Raw genomic sequence first — 16481 nt, 5'->3', positions numbered from 1 at the left:
AGAATACGAGATGCAAACTAAAGAATGCATTTGATATTCAGGTGGAAAACATCTCTTAGATCATTCACTTGCTGAGCAAATCAAGAGTGGGATACAAGATCGTCCTATTCACAAAACACCAGGTCATAAAAGCTTACAATAAAGGGCAATCTTCTGTTCAAGTTCATAATGACCTCACACCTATAACTAGGTGTAAGAAAAGTGATCTTTCTATTGAAATCTCATCAAAGAGTGATCATCTGAATACATGATCTCCTATTAAATAAGAGATCCCTTAGCCTCACACAAGTCTCCATAGAATTTATGAACATCCGCCAACAAAACCATGCCAGCTTTAAACACAACCCTTCAAAAAAATGAACCTGTAAGCAAATGAATAATACTCAAAGTCAAAGGAAATCAACAAGACCACTATAACAATTCAATTTAAAGGATTGGGAATATATCATGACATCATGATCTATCATAACATCCTAGGAGATCACATCTTATTCTCAAGACAAACTGTATCATGCCAATCCTGAAGTCTAGAATCAAGAGAAAACCAAGACACGATACCCAGGTCCCAAACACCTCTAAATCAAGGATGATATGTTAAAATCAACAAAATGTAAACTTGGAACCTTATCAATGACCATGAGAATCTTCTATGACAAACAAATATGTCAACATCTCTTCAAATACATGAAAGTGATCATTTCCTATCAATGAAACTAAAAATATGAAATAACTCCCATTATAGCAGGAGGATCTTAAAGCTCTGTCCTGAAGAAGATCATCCACCACCAAGTGATATAGTTAGATATTTCTAATGCTACTTCACATTCCTTTACTTCCTCAACATAAACAAGACAAAACCTATATGTATCTATATAAAATTAAATACCTAGTTTGAAATGTGTAAATTTATCATAACTGATTTGCCTAACATAGACACAAATATAATACAATCACTCCAAATAAAAGAATTATACAAATTGAGAAAGGGTTGATTGTGAGTCCTCCTCTCTTCCACATATTGCTGACCAAGCATCTTTCCTTTAAGTGTTTTGTCACCTTTTGTTTTTTTTTCCACTCTCCACAATCTCCAGCATTTCAGTTCACGCATAACAAAGTTTCCTGAAGACAATTCAATGAAAGATCCATATTATCATGGAACAGACCTTTGACAGATATCCAACAACGTCTATAAACAGTGATCTCCAGTATGCTCTGTGCATCTGATTTTAGATAGCCAACAGCACGGTCAAGATTACCAACTGCTCAACAACAACAAAAAACTTCTAGAAAATGAAAATAAATCGTGTCATTTCATTATTAATGCAGGTCTGATAGAGAGCAAACTATTATAATAAAAGATTATAATCAGATTACTTTATTTAGTGTCACCAATAATCTCCACAAGAACATTGTCCCTGTTTAAAATGATGGAAACGGTTTACATCCCTCACAACAATTTCTCTTGCAAAAATCTTGGAAATAAATTTTGTTGCAGTGTGGCAATCAGGGCATACTCTAAGGTTCTTAACAACTCTAATAGTTGTTCCAGGGGGCGTATTTAACAAACCAAATGCAATTGCCAATTTTTCACTATGGTGGAAGAGGAACAATTCTTTTTCCTCGTCTTCCACATCATTTTGTAAATGTCTTGAATCTGGAATGTATCCTGCTGCCTTCATCTCCCAAGCCAATTTCTCCAGCTTTGCATAGATCTCTGGTGTCTGTGGATGTGATCTATCTCCAGCACAAAAAGCATGCACCATTTTATGATTTTCAATCCAACTACACCCAGGGATCTTTTTAATTTCTCTATCTTTCATCAATCTCCTTAGAATTTGAACCTCACCCCACCTGCCCACTTCTGCATAGATGCTTGCGAGAAGAACATAAGTTGCAGCATTTTTAGGATCCAAATCACAAAGCAGCTTTGCTGTAAATACTCCTAAGCCTATATTCATATGTAATCTACAGCCACCAAGAAAACACATCCACACACCCACCACAGGTGTAACCGGCATTTTAATGATAAAATCTAGGGTGTCTTCAAGATAGTCAGCACGGGCAAGAAGGTCAACCATGGATACATAATGATCCATTGTAGGTGTTATGCAATAAGGGTTACTCATATAATTGAAGTATGTACAGCCTTCATCCACTAAACCCACATGGCTGCATGCAGATAGTACACAAGCAAAGGTTACAATGTTAGGATATATTTCAGACTGCTTCATTAATTCAAAGAATTTGAGAGCATCTTTGCAAAATCCATTTAATGCATATCCTGCAATCATGGCATTCCATGAGATGACATCTCTTTGAAGCATTCTGTCAAACAGTTCCTGTGCTTTGTTAATGTTTCCACATTTTGCATACATGTCTATCAGAGCATTTTCAACTATTATATCTGACGAAAACCCGCCTTCCAATACGCTTCGATGGATGTCCATACCCCATTCTATAGCTCCCATTTTACCACAAGCGGGCAGGATACCAACAAAGGTTGTGGAATTTGGGTTGACACCAGCCAATCGCATTTGGTTGAAAGTATCTAAAGCCATTCCACCAAGCCCATTTTGTGCATATCCTCCTATAATTGCATTCCATGAGAAGACATCTTTTTCAGGCATTCTGTGAAACAATTCACGAGCCTTATCCATTCTTCCACACTTTGCATACATGTCTACCAAAGCATTTACAACTATAATATCTGACAAAAAACCATTTTCTGTCATGTTTCGATGAATGTCCATACCTTCTTCCAAAGCTCCCATTTTGGCACAGGCAGGGAGGATGCTAGCAAAAGTTGTAGAATTTGGCTTTGCACCTGTGAGTTGCATTTGCTTGAAAGTTTCGAAAGCCATTTCAACAAATCCATTTTGTGCATATCCTGCAATCATTGCAGTCCATGAGATGACATCTCTTTGAGGCATTTTGTCAAAAAGATGACGTGCCTTATCTATGCTTCCACATTTTGCATACATGTCTACTAGGGCAGTTGCAACCATAAAATCAGACAAAAACCCCGCTTCCATTATGCTTTGATGGATGTCCATGCCTTGTTCCAAAGCTCCCATTTTGGCACAGACGGGAAGGATGCTGGCAAAAGTTGTGGAATTTGGCTTCACGCCTGCCAATTGCATTTGCCTAAAAATTCCTAAAGCCTCTTCAACCAATTCATTTTGTGTATATCCTGCAATCATGGCATTCCATGAGACCACATCTCGTTGAGGCATTCTTTCAAACAGTTCATGTGCCTTGTCTATACTTCCACATTTTGCATACATGTCTACCAGGGCACTTGCAACTATAACATCTGACAAAAGTTCTCTATCCTTTATGCTTTGATGGATGTTCATACCCTGTTCCAACGCACCCATTTTGGCACAGGCAGAAAGTACGCTGGCAAATGTGAATTGATCTGGTTGGAAACCTGTTCGTTGCATTTGGTGAAACAGAGCAACTGCCTCCTGAGGATACCCATGTCTTCCATTAGCTGATATAATCGTATTCCATGAGACCCTGTCACGTTCTTTCATGTGATCAAACGCTTTACGAGCAGTACCCAAACTTCCACGCTTGGCATACATGTAAATAAGCCTATTAAGAAAAGTTGTGCATGTGGAAAATGGAAATTGCCTCTGAGCAATGAAAGAGTGTACTTTCTTCCCTTGTGAAAGCGTGTTCTTCAGAATGCAGATTTGCAATAATTGAAGATACGTAAAAGAGTCTTCAGGGGGGTTGTGTGTAGTAAGCAGAATGTGCAACGCTTCCTTCAACTGGCCTTCTCTGCATAATGCTGTGAGATTGGGATTATTAGTTGATGGTAATGGCATTTCAAAATTGTATTCTAAGCGTAAATGTGCAGTGTTATTTAGTCTACGTCTATCGAAAATCCATTGCCACTGGTAAGCCCGGGAACAAATTCACTCGTTAACAGACAATGAAAACTCAAAAGATCGTCCCATAGTTCTAGTATTAGAGGAAAATCGGCTAAATGCGACAAAACTTTCGGAAGGATTCTGTAAATTGGCAAGGCGGGCAGCTCCATCAATACAAGGATGAATCTGCAGTAAGTATGTTCGAAATCTGTTCTTAAAGGAGCATACTTTTTCACCCCAAACGGCAAATTTGTTTTTTATTAAAGAACTAAAATATTTGCTATAATAATTTTTACTATCAAACTATCGTACTTCTATTATTTTTCATATTTTCCTTGTTTTCTTGGATTGGATTTATTTTTTCTGTGCTTATATTTTTTCCAAACTTTTTTTTTTCCTATCTTTTATTTTCTTTTTTTTTTTGGTGGGGTGTAAATGAGTTGCTCCTAAAACATTAAGTGTTTCAAACCCTTAAACACTTATAAAAACTTGAAACCTTTTAATTGATTTGGAATATATAAAGCATATAAATACAAATCAGAGAACATCAACACCACATAATACAAAGATTTTTACCGTGGAAACTCATGCTAAGGTGAAAACTACGATGGGGTGAGAAGTCATAAAAGACTAATACCTTGTTAGAATTATAGACATATTACAATATGGGGCATGCACATGCATTTAGGCACACTACCTAGAGTTTATTGTTCAATTTATCTTGGGCTACAACCCTAAGGAAGTCTTGTTGACTTACAATCATGATTCATACTACAATGTGAGAATTCTTGGACTACATAATAGTATCTACCTATACTTTGGTTAACTCCATTTAGGTACAATTAGATCCCTTGCTACAATTCTCTCTGTCACCTTCAGATGAGAAATTTAGCCCTCAATAGATCTATAAACATGTTTCACTAGCAATCTCTAGCATCCATAGATTTTAATTCACCAAATTTATCAATAACTTGGTCAACAAAACCTAATCTTGAAACTCTCAACTCTCTACCCCAAAATCAACCATCATGATCAGCATTTGCTAGCCAAATACACCTTAGATCCATCATAATCACCTTGAGATCATAATCATAACCATAAAACATTTTATTGATCTCCCATTAACCGTTTTAACAAACTTTTCCTAACATGTCACTTGTGAACACAAAAATAGTTCTTATAATTGATAAAATCCATTAATCTTGATCACCTCGATCAATGTACATTGCCAACTCATCATGCACATAACCTTAGATCACCCTAAGACAACATGAAGCTTAAACAAACAATAAAATTCATCACACTCATCGGATTTGTCAACATTTTATTCTAAATCTTAAGAACATTGTTATCCTCGACTAAAATAATTGTAAATGCCTTGCAGGCCATTAGAATCACAAACCCTTTGACCTATAGATACATTACCTTGTCCTTAACACATTCTTAGCTACGCAACCAAAGATATCTTCTTAAGTACATGCACAAAACTAATCTTTGCAACTTTGTTATATTGTCAAATAGTAAAATAACCAGTCTTCACTTGGGACACCATAACTTTATCAAAGCATCATGTCAACTAAACTTAACATAAACCACATAGGAAACCTTTACATCATTTTGTGAGGTGCACTACTCCTCATCTTTTGTAACCTTCCTTTTTCATTCACTTGAACATCTTGCATTACTAATAGAACTTCATAATAGACATCTAAACTATATAATAAACATTTTGACATCAATGACAACATATCCAACTTAGCAACTATGAATATCTTCATTAAAGTAGAATATTTGAATAAATGTTTTCATTTTCTTAATTTACCAAGGTGTTTGATTTAGTCTTGCAAGACTTTACTTCCTTTAATAAGTCAATTAGTAATGATGACTTTCACATGTTGGATGAGGCTCTTGATGACTTAATCTCTATTATTTCTTCCACTAAATCTACTAAACCATTTCTTTTCCAAAGGCCATTTAATATGATTCATATGAATGGTTGCACCAGTGACAATGATAAACCCAAATGTGTTGTCCATCTTCATTAAGGAAAATCCTCAACCAATAAACAAACCTATGATTATCATCCAAGGTTGTAGTGATTCTCATAACTCTCAAACTCCTAATAAGCCTATATGATGAATATCAAAGGAGGAACTGAAATTCCCTTGAATTTTGTGAAAAAAATTACCTAAAATTGTAAAGTGGCTACCTATGTATATAATATAAGGGATAACAAGCAACCTACTATTCCAACTATTCTTACATGTCTTCTTGCTTCTCAATTAGTGCTTCCTTTTGCATTTCATTGTCTACATTCTTGGAAAGGAATATGACCTTCTTGGAAAACTTTGTTCCACCCCTACCAAGATATGTGGCATTGAGCAAGTTAGTTGATTAGCATCAACCAAGTAAGGAGATTGTTAACATAGGTGGATGGTATATGACTATTGATTGGTTTCTATTGATGGAAATCATAACATATTTTTGATTGGTGAAAATTATGTTTGCAATAGGTTATCATGTCTCATGTGGACACCTATCATAATCAGCGATATTGTTGTAATCAATGATCACTAAGAATTGTTAAGTATCAAGTGGTAATTATATGGCGAAGTGTGGTCAGAAGACAAGGAAGAATTACATTGGATAAGTGGAGATTATGAAAAGAATTTTGTATTATGTTGGGATATGTGACAAGGTTAACATACCTATGTAATACATTTGCACTCCACATGTAATACATTTTGACCATTCCGAGTGGTGGATGAGAAAACAAAGAAGCAACCTAACCTAGTTGAATCTAATAATTGAGATTTGTAAAGTGTTTGTAAAAACAAAAGTAGGCAACACCAAATTCAAATGAAGCATCAGGATTAAGAGGAAAAACATCACAAGAAAACATAAAATATCTTTAAATGATAGATTGTAAGAAGTTGATGAGAGATGTTGAAAGGGGAAACATATAATGCTAAAGTAAGAGAATCAGTGTGAGCTAGCATAGGAGAGATCTAGCGATTATGATCAAGATACATAGAAGATAAGTGCAACATAGAAGATAAGCGCATAGTGCAATAGAAAGAGATCAAAGAACATAAGGGATATGATAAGAAAATAGTGAGATTTTAGTTGTTACCTAACTATTACAACTACTAACTCCCTAAATCGGGTGGATCCTAGCATGTTCAAAGATGTAAATCCCTTAACAAGGTAGACTCTTAACAGAGTTTTAAAAAATCCTTTAAAAAGGTAGATCTTAGAAGATTTGATTGTATTATGATTGATTAGACAAAAAAATATAACAGTTACATGCAAATATAACCAATATCACAAAGGGAAAAAACACACATAAATGGAATAGAAGACACAAATATTTAACGTAGTTCACCCAATCCTAGGCTATGTCTATCAAATAGAGAGTCCAATATTATTATCTAGTGACTTGACCTAATTACAATATGCAACCCCTTGTAACTCAATATCACTACGCAATGCTACTAAATCATCATACAAAAAACTCCCTAACCTTAAGCTATTTTATACAAGACTTATGTTTGTTACAAAATTAGCAATATAATATGTCATCCACTAGAAAAATAACTCGACGCCTTTTATGATAATAAAGATGTTTTTGGCCTCATTGGGTATTGTCACTTGACCCTGCCCTATATTACAACAAGGAGCGCATATAGGGCTCTGCCCCAAGACCCTGCAAGGGGTATTGCTCCTTGCCCCCATCATGGAGGCGCTACCCCCAAACCTCTATAGAAAATTCTATGAGGAAATTGTGTTGAAGGAAGTGAGAAAATTAGCCTCTGAGTCTGATTAGGCTCAACATAATAATAGATTGTACTTCTAACAAGGTACAAGATCACTCCTAATAGGGGGAATCCCCAGAAAGAATAATTTTATGCTCATAATTGAGTAAATTCATTGATTGCAGTATAGTGAAGATTTATGGGTGCTATCCTTGTGGTAATTTTACCTTCTAACCAAGGGTTTTTGTGAGACCAAATCATTGTGTCATATGTGTGACGAATTGGTTTTGTTATGCTTTCTTTACTACTAGAAAATATATGTTTGATTAATGGTAAATAATAGTAAAAGATGGTGAATGTCTGCATGTACTAATTCACGCCCCCCCACCCCCACTAGAACCTATTAATCCTAGCAATTGGTATCATAGCTTTGTCCTCTTGGTAGTAAGCTTAACAACTTGTGGGAAAGATCCACAATCATGGAGAGGTACACATATGAGAAAGAGCTTGAGGAGAAAGCCAACATGATTTATGAGCTATGAGGAAAGCTAAGGAAATCTCTTAAGTAGAAAAGATCTTACTATGTAGCTAAATGAAAGTCGTGACTATATTGAATATATGGAAAATTTGTTTAAAAGATTCTATGTTAGAAGAATCTTAAAAATCCATTGAGGAATCGATGGAGAAAAATGAAAGGTTAAGAACCTGAAAAGGGAACTAGAAAATCAATAAGTCAAAATATGTCAAGATCTGGAAAGGAGAAGAATTGTTGATGAAGCTAGGGAACTTGTTAAAGATAACAAAAAGAATGTTGAGAATACACTACATGAGAAGGATGAACAACTCTTTAGTATATCATAGGAGAATGTTATCATGCATGAATGCCTTCATGTAAAGATTGTAGAGAATAAAGAAATTACAACTAAGAACCTAAGGCTCAAAGACGAAAATGAGAAACTAAAGAAAAATTTGCAAAAATAGAAGGATGCAAATGAAAAGCTAAAACAATCAAATGAAAATTTTCTAAAGATGATGAAAAATTGAAGAACCAAATAAATCTCAATGATACTACGGGTTTTAGATACAAAGGTCAAAAGCTAGACATGATCAGTGAATTATCAAAAGCCAAACATAAGAAGCATCGAAACAGTCAGAAGACAATCACAAGAAAATTAGGTATGAGGTTTGACAAACCTACTTGTTTTACTTGCAAAATGGTTGGATGTACTGTAAATATGTGTAGAAGAAAACCTATCAATATAAAATTCATTTGAAAGTCATTTCCTTAATTTTCTATAGTATGTACATACTACCTATGAGTTTAAATCTAAGAATAAGGATAGCAATAGTAAATTTTATGGTTATTGTTACAAATGCAATAAGTATGGACACAAGGCTAAAGAAAGCAAATCCTTGAAAAAAATGTCACCAATTCAACTAGTAAAATACCATTATAAGGAAGTGATAGTTTAATTCCTCATGCCTAGTATGTGGAAAATTTGGACTCTTGATAGAGAAATGCAAACATAAAGCATGACTAAATAAATTTGGAAACAATCTACAACTGCTATGGTTTTACTGCAATAAGATTGGTCATGTTGTAAAAAGATTGCAAGTCCAAAAATGGATCTCTTAATAGGTCACAAAAAAAGGAAAATAAAGAACCCTATGAGTCTTGATGAAAAAATGTCAAGAGGAAGATGTTGACACCTAGAACTAGTGATAGAACAAGGGAATGTACAAGAACCAATTCAAGTAATTGAAGAAGCTCCAAGAGAAAAAAAATGATATTACCAAAGGTATGTCAAGCTTAATCATTCTACAAACCAAATAATTGGTGATAAGAATGTTGGTGTATTAACTAGAAGAAAAGGAAGGCAAAGTACATATATATTATCACAATTTGAGCCAAAAAATGGTAAAATATGCTTTAAAAGAAGAATACTAGGTAAAAACTAATAAGGAAGAATTCAAACTAATTAAAAATAATGAAACATAGACCCTAGTGCCTAGACCAATGGACAAAAATGTAATAGGAACAAAATGGATTTTCAAGAATAAGATGGATGAAACAAGTGAATAGTAAGAAACAAAGCAACGCTAGTTTGCAAATATTATGCACAAGAGGAAGAACTAGACTATGTAGAAACTTTTGCACTTGTAGCTAGACTTGAAGGAGTCAGAATACTACTTGCATTTGGTACTTACAAAGGATTCAAAGTTTATTAGATGCATGTCAAGTATGCATTTCTGAATGGTTCATTGGAGGAAGAAGTTTGCAAAGAATAATCTAAAGGATTTCTCAATTCAAAGTGAAAAAACATGGTGTGTAGATTACATAAGGACATGTATGGAGTGAAACAAGCTCCCAGAGCATGTTAGGTTACATTCATACTTGATCAAGATTGGATTCACAAGGAATAGCAACAATAACAATGTATATGATGATAGGTTACTAATTGCAAAAATATTTGCTAATGATATTATCTTTAAAGAGGCAATGATATGATGAGTATTGAATTCTCAAAAGAAATGAAGAAGGAATTTGAAATGACTATTATTGGTGAAATCAAATTCTTCATAGGTTTTTAGATCTATCAACTTAAGTATGGTAATTACATTGGTCAGAACAAGTACATAAAGGAGATATTGAAGGCATTTAGTCTACAAGATTCAAAACCAGTAGGTACTCCTGTGATAACATGTTACAAGTTATCTCATTGTATAGATTCATGATCAGACATAGCACATGTAGTCGGATTAGTGAAAAGGTTTTCCTCTAATCCAAAGGAAACATATTTTATTGCAATCAAGAGAATCTTCATATATCTCAAGAGAATTGAAGAATATGGTTTGTGATATGGATACAAAGGAGACTACATGCTTAATGCATACACTAATGTTGATTGGGAACGTAAAGTGGATGATGTGAAGAGCACAAGTCATGGTTAATTTTTTCTGGGTGAAAGACTTGTTTCATGGAGGATTAAGAAGCAAAATTGTGTATCTTAATTTATAGCTACAGCAGAATATGTTGTTGCTATAATAAACTAAACATAGGTAATACGAATCAAGAAAATTATGGAAGGGATACAATAAAGTATAGATGTACCGGTCGTTATCTAAAATATAAGACAAGTATAATAAATATTTCAAAGATTCCAATGATGCACTCTAAGGCCAATCACATAGCCATGAAGTATCACTATCTTGAAGAAAAATTCAAGAAAAGGAAGTGAAGTTGGAGTATGTACCAAGGAATAGGTAGCAAACATATTTACAAAGCCATTACTTAAGGATATTCTTGAATTCTTGAGAGGTAGGAGAGGGGTAGTTCCTCACCTAAGCTAAACTAAGCGAAGATGCAAGTGTTAGAATGATTTAGAATAACTAAGAGGGGGAGGGGATAGTTGAATCAGTTATCCTTAGGTCCAAATGTACCAATCAAACTTTTGAACTCATCAAACAACTTAGATCTAACATCCAATCCACTTAGTCTCTATAACAACTTATTAGTAACATAAACTTGCAATCCACTATCCCAATAATAATAAACTTGCAAAATGTAAAACATTAACAATAAAACATCTCAAATAACATCTGCACGAGTAAGACACCAAGATTTAACATGGGAACCCAATTTGGGAAAAGCCACCAGCAACATGTCACTAATATTCCACTCTTCTAAAGTGAGCTCTATTAGGAGCCAACCCTGTTAAAGGTAACAATTACATTGTTAGGTGTGACCTTGTTAAACAATTTAATCACCCTATTAGGAGTAGCCTTATTAGAGGACTTTAGAACATTTCATTAGAATGTCACCTTAATTAAAGGATTTATAGATGATTGTTAGGGCAGCCTTGATCAAAGGATTTAAAAATGACTATTAGGTCAACCTTGATTAAAGGATTTAAAAATGACTATTAGGTCAATCTTGATTAAAGGATTTCAATTGATACAATGGTTAGAAAGTAACAATAGGTTGGTCTGAATAAATATAGCTCACTTTGCAAATACATATCACAATTCAGTTCAATAATTGATTCATTTAGTGGTGTCCATTATCATCTCCATCATTATTTCACTTGGCAACCCTTCAAGCAAATCACTCTTCAATTCAACACTTCATTGTTCAACCTTCTGCTCAAGTTTTCCAATCAACAAAATCAAAAACTACTCCAACCTTTTCAGGTGTGCTAACCTCTCTAGGGTAGTCCTTATACCTAATAGGTAGCTTGATCTTTTGCCACTTGAACTTCATCACTGATCTTAGGTTTAGGTCAAATTCATTGAATCCCTTCACCTTTTCATTTATGCATTCTCCTAGAAACTTCTCCAAAAGTCTCTTTGAATACATGCAAATAAATTCTCAAAAATGATTTCTCTAGCATTTAGTATTTCATCTCATCAATATTTATCTTTGACACACTTTCCATATTCAAAGAATTCAACTATGTCGATTAGGAATCTCAATTCTATCACAAATTATAAAATGTTTTCACTTGGCCAACATTGTGTTCTTTGGCATCTGCCATCACTAGATAACTAGGTCATCAATATCTTTCCTCACTCAACTTACATTTACTTCACTCAGTCCAACTTTTCTTATACTCTATCTTCTACTGGCACTCGACACTAAATTTTCTCAGCCTTTTTCTATTCACTTGGTCAACACTAGCATAGCTCAACTTCACTGATAAATTCCTTAATATTTTTCTTTGAAGTTTGGTTAAGCTTAAGTATTTGTTCTTCATTGTTCATCTCCTCTAGACTTCAACACAACTATCTTCTCCACTTAGTGTTATGTTTAAACAACTCATTATCATGTCAAAGTCTATATGATCAAGTTCCCATTGTAATTCCTCATAACTCAACCTTTCTACTAGGTCCTCTTGTTATCACTTATTGTTAAAATCCTCTTCATTAATCATCTTGATATGACACTCTACTCAGGTAGAAACTGTCTTACCAATAAGTTTTGACATCAATGACAACATAACAATTGTTCTAATTATAGTTCCAATAGCAAGTTGCATCAATACCAATAAGTTTTGACATCAATGACAACATAAATTTTTTTCTAATTGTAGTTCCAATAGCAAGTTGCATCAATTCAATTAAAAACATTAAATATCTCATGCTTTGAATTGATGTATGGATGCTACTTCTTAGTGGTAAATTTACAGATTAAAGAGGTGTATATTGAAGAAGCAGAGTTTACATAATAGATAACACATGTAGATACTAACACCTTGGCATTTTTTTTTCAAAGGGGGAGAGATTGTGATTGGAACATTGACTCCACAAAGAGAATGAGAAAAGATGAATAAAGGGGGAAGATTAAGAGAAGAAGAATAACATGAAGGAATAAGTGTAGGGAAGTGCAGTGAAAGGGAGAGAATTTGTAGAAGAAAAAAGGTAATAGGAGAGACAAAATTTTGTTATACAAGTTTGTAAGACATGAAAGGCATGAAGTCACATCAGACATTGTATGTGTTGATTATGCGTATTTCCATCAATGTCAAGGGGGAGATCATTGGCATAACTGGTAATATTGTTGATGCAGCTAGTGAAGAGAAGAATGAAATGATTGGTGAGGTAATAATACCACTAATATGAGAAATTAGTGACAATCAATAGATGATATGATTGGTTTGTCAAATCCATGATAAATGGAGTGGAATGGTCACAAGAGTATGTTCACTAGACAATGAAGTTGATTCAGTTACAAGAGAAACTCATTATCATGATATATAAGACATTTACAACTTGAAACAACAATAGGTGAGATAGTTTCAATTTAAGATAGGTAACCGATAAACCTATGATAGATAGGTTAATTAAGAGATAAATATGTTAACAAAGGATGAGTTCTTGAGTAATGATTAGTTAGCTAGAATCGGTGATGAGTGACAAGGTTGTAATGACCTGGGATGAGTCACTTGTAATTTGGTGATGTTGATGCACATGTGGAGATGATGCCAGATCATTATAGTGATTGAGATTAAGTTTGCAGAGAATATTTTAGAGGAATCTTATGAAAATTCAAAAACACATTTGACGTTTGGTACATAATACTATGAATTAGTTGTTGGAACCATGTAAAGTGACTTCTGGCATAAGATAACATCTTATGGTGGTTGGATCTAAGAAGGATGTTTGAATTTTCTAATTATAATATGTTTAGGGTTTGGTTAATTCAATAGAAGCAACATAAACTAGTATAACATGTGAAATGAAGATATTTGATGTTATTGATTATGTTCTAGCTTGAGTGTGAAGAAATGGAAGGTGTGGTCTAGCCAAAGAGAAGATAAGTGAGTTGAGAAGAGTTAGTGAGCTTGAGTATATCTAAATAGGTAGAGGTAGTGTTATTCCATGTATCAAACTTTTTTTCTTCCCAAAAAGTTACAATAAGTAAAATCCCTTAATTTGGTGGATCCTCATTGTAAATGCTTTAATAGGGTGACACTCTAGCCAGTGTTTAAAGTCCCCTAACAAGGCTACCCCTAATAGGGTAAAGCTCTTAGTCTGTGAATAATTCCACATGTTCGATGTTTCATTTTATGCTTTGTGTTTGAATACCATTTAATGCTTTAAAGGGTGAAAAAGTTGTTCGATTTGTTGATTACTAATTCTCCCTCCCCCCCCTCCGCCCAAATAATATAATCACTTAGGACCAATATTTACATGCTAAGGTTGAAGAACTCAATGACTTTTTTCATAAGGTCGGAGAGATAGGGAAAGGAAAGGCTATTGAAGTGGTACAAAGTACTCTGGAGTACATGGTAATTAAATAAGTTTTTGAACAAAATTGATGAATTATATATTAGTTACCACTCATTGACTCACGCTACCCAAATATGTAAAGAGGTATTTCTTGTCTTGAGACCTTCATATGATGAATCAAAACCATAGACAATAACTTTTATAAATTTATTTCTTACAACTCAATACCTTACTAATGCACCACATTGGATGAAGAGAACAAACAAAATGATCAAGGCATTGGTTGAGGAGATCCCAGTTATTGAAGTAAAGGAGAAAAGTATAAAGGGAAAAGGTGAGTTTTTCTATACATTTTATAACCAGACAATTCCTAGTATTTTGAATGGAAAAGAAAAGATGAAAGCATCAAATACTTCTAAAGAATATTTTAGTGGATTGATACAAGTCACTATGAAGAAATGGATAATGGACATCATTTTCATATGCATGTATATCACAATAATTTGGATATGTTTTGCATCATATGCAAGATATACCAAGTTTATCAATGATGTTATAAATACTTTAGATACATAGTTCCAAGAGACTCTTGCCTAAGTAAAAAAATACAAGAGTTTTATTGACCTACATTAGAGAAAATTGTGGCTTGGATGAGGATTTTTGTAAAGAGAAGGATTAGTTATGACCATTTTTGGGATCCACTATTTTTAGAGTTTGAAATTTATCTATTTTGATTTAGTTGTGATGATAATGCCACCTAAAATATTAAGTTTATAATCATATATTTATATTTTGGATATACACATTGCTTGACCCAATTATGCCATGAGCGTTCTGTGGAGCTATGAATGCAACTATAGGAAGTTGAAGATGCTACGATGTGATTAGTGCCTTCATCAAATATCCCAATTGTTTCTTTCTTGTTCTTTTGTTTTGTTCATTCATGTATTTGTGGGATGTTGTATACCAATAATATTGACGTTGTCTACAACTGATGCAATATTTTATTTCCCTTCTCCTTGGTTTATTTTATTCATAATCAATGGATTTTATATTGTCATTTTATTGTCTCCAAAATGCACTCAACTATTTTATTTGAATTCAATGCCTTATTGTTTATGAGTTTTTGCCAATTATTTTTAGCTTTATTTCAATATAAAATAATTAAATGCTTAAGATGATTAATAGTTAATGTGAGAATATACTTTGAATATGTAAGTAGAATTGAATGACAATTTGTTTTAAATGTTAATGCAAAGTATTATTAAGAATTGTAATTTTTTCAGTTGTGTTGATATTGTTGAAAGAAAATGAATGCAATTCAATTCAATTGACTCTATTTGCTTAGATAAAAGGAAAAAGTAAGGACAAAAACCATTAGGAAGCTTTTGTAGTTTATAAAGTTTTTTATTATTATACAAAGTTGAAATAGGATACAAATTAATGGTGCATAAAATGGCTAGACAAGATCACATCTACCTTCAACAATTAACACCAACAATCAACTTGTAATTTAGCAACCTAATTGGTATAATTCAAGTTTGTAGAGGGCATTTATCTAACTTAAATGCATCTAGATATAAAGTCCATAGAGTATGAACCATTGAAATTAGTGCAACATCATCAATATTATTGCAAAAAGGAAAGCTTATGGGCAAGTTCTTCATCTTCTACCATGCTAAGGTATTTGATTGATGACCTTGTAGAACCTTTATACTTGATTTCAAAACCCCATTGACATCATAATTTATTTAACTTGTGTACTTGTAAGCTTGGATCACCATGTGAGACCCAAATTTGTTTTGAAATTTCACTTTGAACATATTTGATCTTTTCTCAAATTTCATTTCACTACCAAATAAGAATGGGTAGTGAAAGAAGCTAACACAAAAATGTAGGTAGCAAAAAACTAGTTGAGTTATTTTGAACTTTCAACATCCAAACTATTCATTGTGCCCAATGCCTAAAAATATAAGACTAATATTAGTTTTGATATAAAATACTTTTGAACAATATAAAATATGGGAATACATAAGGAAGAAAAAAGTAGAATATTTTTAAAATATATCTCATTCAAATTTTTAACAAAACATAAACAAAAATTAATGTCTTTATTATA

The 16481-nt window shown here is 33.4% G+C and overlaps 1 pseudogene across 1 annotated transcript; it reads right to left on the bottom strand.

Moving 5' to 3' along the window:
- Window positions 1–1346: 1346 nt before the first annotated feature.
- LOC149540440 (putative pentatricopeptide repeat-containing protein At3g13770, mitochondrial pseudogene) lies at window positions 1347–4107 on the bottom strand (annotated as a pseudogene). Its single transcript, XR_016356400.1, has one exon. The product of XR_016356400.1 is annotated as a putative pentatricopeptide repeat-containing protein At3g13770, mitochondrial pseudogene (transcript).
- Window positions 4108–16481: the final 12374 nt, after the last annotated feature.

The sequence above is a fragment of the Cupressus sempervirens genome, chromosome 9 (genome assembly GCF_028749045.1).
Source record: "Cupressus sempervirens isolate cs-2001-9-10 chromosome 9, ASM2874904v1, whole genome shotgun sequence".
In the NCBI taxonomy this organism is placed as follows: domain Eukaryota; kingdom Viridiplantae; phylum Streptophyta; class Pinopsida; order Cupressales; family Cupressaceae; genus Cupressus; species Cupressus sempervirens.
The sequence above is the reverse complement of the archived record's forward strand: the minus strand, read 5'-3'. Positions and strand labels throughout refer to the sequence as shown.